Source organism: Schistocerca americana, chromosome 3 (assembly GCF_021461395.2).
Source record: "Schistocerca americana isolate TAMUIC-IGC-003095 chromosome 3, iqSchAmer2.1, whole genome shotgun sequence".
Lineage (NCBI taxonomy): Eukaryota > Metazoa > Arthropoda > Insecta > Orthoptera > Acrididae > Schistocerca > Schistocerca americana.
In genome coordinates this window covers 220,349,226-220,353,358 of record NC_060121.1, presented here as the reverse complement: position 1 = coordinate 220,353,358, position 4,133 = coordinate 220,349,226, and positions in this window count along the sequence as shown.

Sequence of the window (4,133 nt, the reverse complement as noted above, 5' to 3'; positions counted from 1 at the left end):
GACGAGGAATTGTAATGATTCGAAACCGGTAATGGTATCTTTTGAATGAGCACTCGGCCTATCGGGACCATCCGACCGCCGTGTCATCCTCAGCGGAGGATGAGGATAGGAGGGGCGTGGGATCAGCACACCGCTCTCCCAGTCGCTATCATGGTATTCTTGACCGAAGCTGCTACTATTCGTTAGAGTAGCTCCTCAACTGGCATCACGAGGCTGAGCGCAACCCGAAAAATGGCAACAGAGCATGGCGGCCTTGGATGGTTACCCATCCAAGTGCCGACCACGCCCGACAGCGATTAACTTCGGTGATCTCACGAGAACCGGTGTATCCACTACGGCAAGGCCGCTGCCAACTTTTCAATAAAGGAACTTAAAATAAATTTGTGGCTGGTTGCTGTCCCAAAACCGTCAACATCTGTTCTCAAATAACAGCCACAGTCTGCAACCATGTCATAATACGACAAAATTGAAAATAGTAAACAGTACTAGGCTGCATAATTAATAACAGAAATTTTTAGTGTGCCAAATAATTCGTAATTTCAAATGTTTCTGGAAAAATAATTTGAACTATACATTCAGAGCTAGTACTTGTCGATTGTAGCATTCAAAATAAAGTAATTCCTTTTCATAAATTCTAGCTTGAAATATAACATACTGTGTATAAAATTATACGAAAGTTTTCAGAAAAGCAGCTGAGATAATACTGACCTGCCCAAAATTCGAAAAATAATACTGGCATCAACAACTACTGTCGAGCAAAAGTAATGCTAGAGGAAGATGTCCCTTACAACCCTCGTGATTCGTTACCAACAAGCACAGATACCATTGCAGCGTGATCATGAAGAGGCAAGTCGAAGTCATTCATATGAGAACGTTAAATGACCTGGAAATTAGTGGAAATTAAATCGTTTATTGACAGCAAGAGAGGTGGTATTTTACGTACCAGTAAGCCTGGTAGTGTCAATGAATCCTTATGACTGCACTAGCGTATGTGTACATTGTTTAGCTGTTTGACTCCGAGCACAGTATGTCTTCTCTGGTGGCCTGTGCATGTATTAGCATTTGAAAATGGCTTTACAACCCAATTTATCGAGCCACGAAAATGAGAAGAGAATAAAAAAAAATTACACTTCATTTACGACGGGACTTCAAAATGCAGGTTAGACATGTCGCCCATGCTAAGACCACAGCGCACCAAGAGTGACACATTATCAGAAGTGAGTACATGTTCCGGATTTCCTACAAACGGTTTTGCTGCGGTGTGGATAAAAGGCGCATCACGGTGTGTGAGTGAAATGGTGCTCCAAAGTTGAAGTACGACTCTTGGGGACAAAAAACCTAAATTTCACACAAACTCGCCGTGAAATTCTGGCGGCATATGAACCAAACGCAATGTCGTGTCCAGCCGTTAGTGAAGTGGTGCCAACAGTTCCCTAAGGTCGCACTGAAGTGGGTGATGCTGATCGAGAAAGAAGGCTGTCGACATCGAACATACAAGGGTCACTCGAAAAGAAATGCACACTATTTTTGTAAAAGTACAGTTTTCATTCTGCATGTGTGAAAGTTTTACAGTGTGTAGATACATCCTTCCCGCTAGTTTTCAAACTTAGTTCAACCTGTTCCTGTGAGTGGCGCCGTCACAGCAAGTCTTCAAGATGGCTGCTACACTTGACGTTCGTCAGCAACGTGCTGTCATAGAATTCCTGTGCTGTGAAAACGAGACAGTGGGAAACATCGACAAGAGGTTGCAAAAGGTGTATGGTGATGCTGCTGTCGATCACAGTAGAGTTAGTCGATGGGCAAGCAGGTTACATGATGAAAGCGGGCACGGCAATATTGAGGACTGTCCTCGCAGCGGCAGGCCTGGTACTGCACACACTCCAGACAATGTGCAGGGAGATAGCGAATTGGTGACTGCTGACAGACGCATCACAGTGAACGAATTGTCACGCTACGTTTGAATAGGGAAAGGAAGTGTTTGCAGAATACTGAAAGTGTTGGCGTTAAAAAAAGGTTTGCGCCAGGTGGTTTCCCAGGATGTTGACAGTGGCTCACAAAGAAACAAGAAAAACGGTATGTAGCGAACTTTTGGAACAGTACGAGAATGGTGGAGATGGACTTCTTGGAAGAATTGGGACAGGTGATGAAACATGGCTCCATCATTTTTCACCAGAGACGAAGAGGCAAAAAATGGAGTTGCATCATGCAAATTCACCCAAGGAAAAAAGAAAAAAATTCAAAACCACACCTTCTTCTGGAAAAATTATGGCTACCGCGTTTTTTCGATTCCGAAGAACTCTTGCTTGTGGACATCATGCCAAGTGGAACCACCATAAATTCTGATGCAAATGTGATGACACTGAAGAAACTTCAAGCTCGACTGAGTCGTGTTCGACCACATCGGCAAAAGCAGGATGTTTTGCTGTGGCACGACAATGCACGGTCACATGTCAGTCAAAAAACCATGGAAGAGATCACAAAACTCGGATGGACAACACTGAAACACCCGCCTCACAGTCCTGACCTGGCTCCATGTGACTATCATCTCTTTGGGGAACTGAAAGACTCTCTTCGTGGAACAAGGTTTGAAGATGATGACTCCCTTGTGCACGCTGCCAAACAGTGGCTTCAACAGGTTGGTTCAGAATTTTACAGTGCGGATATACAAGCGCTGGTTCCGAGATGGCGTAAGGCAGTTGAGAGGGATGGAAATTATGTGGAGAAATGAAAATATTGTTCCTAAAGGATGTATCTACACACTGTAAAACTTTCAAACATGTAGAATAAAAGGTGGATTTTAAAAAAAGTGCACTTCTTTTGGAGTGACCCTCTTAGAAGACAATGTTCAGGCAATCGAGGAAATGATTCGCAGGAATTGCAGATTTTCCTACTACTAGGACGTCCACACAGCGGTTTTCGAATGACACGGTGATCAAGGAGCGGATTTCGATTTTCAAGCAACTGAACGATTGATAGAATATTCTAACTGTAATTTACAGAGACTGCGTGGCTTTGCTCACAGATAGTGTCTTCATCTGTGTCACTTTGGAGCGTAGTGAAGCAGTAAATAAATGTTAATTGGACTAACATAATCAGCTTGAAACGCACTGTCAGATTAAAACTGTTTGCCGTACCGGGACTCGAACCTGGGAAAGTGCTCTACCGATTTTCTTGTGTCTTCTTTCTTTATATCCATTCCTTCGTTATTAAAAAGTCAGTGATCCTGTGCAAACGTCGCATGACATCTTTTAAATTCCATCTATAAGAAATTCACATAGTTTTTTTGTTACCGAGAGTGGCTATTTTCCTGACCGAATAAGGTAAGGTACCGTTCCGGCACAGACTGTGCTATCCAAGCACGGCTGACGGACTGCGCTCATAGTTTTTACTTCTTTCGTTATCTCGTTTCCTGTTGTGGACTGGCACGACAGCCAATCCACTATGACAGGAAGCCGAAAGGCACGCGTTAAGCTCACGCAGGCTGGCGTGAGGTCTGGAACAGGTCAAGTAATGGAGACTAGCAAATAAAGTACGTAGCTTCTGGAATACTTAACTTTAATCCATAATTCGTGAACATCGCTCTTGATGGTACATGTTTTACAATCTATAGTAACTGGTAATGGCGCCTTGCTAGGTCGTAGCAAATGACGTAGCTGAAGGCTATGCTAACTATCGTCTCGGCAAATGAGAGCGTAATTTGTCAGTGAACCATCGCGAGCAATGTCGGCTGTACAACTGGGACGAGTGCTAGGAAGTCTCTCTAGACCTGCCGTGTGGCGGCGCTCGGTCTGCAATCACTGATAGTGGCGACACGCGGGTCCGACGTATACTACCGGACTGCGGCGATTTAAAGGCTACCACCTAGCAAGTGTGGTGTCTGGCGGTGACACCACATTTCCCATCTTCCAAATGTCATAGAAGTTCTCCTGCATACCTTACGGGACTAGGACTCCTTGATAAATAGAAATAAGGTATTGCCGAAAGTATAGCTGTGAGGGAGGGTCATGAATCGTGTTTGGATAGCTAAGTCGGTAGAGCACTTGCCCATGATAGGCGAATGTCCCAGGTTTGAGTCCTACTACGGCACACAGTCTTCGCCTGCCAGGAAGTATCAGTGAGCACTTGGCTGCAGA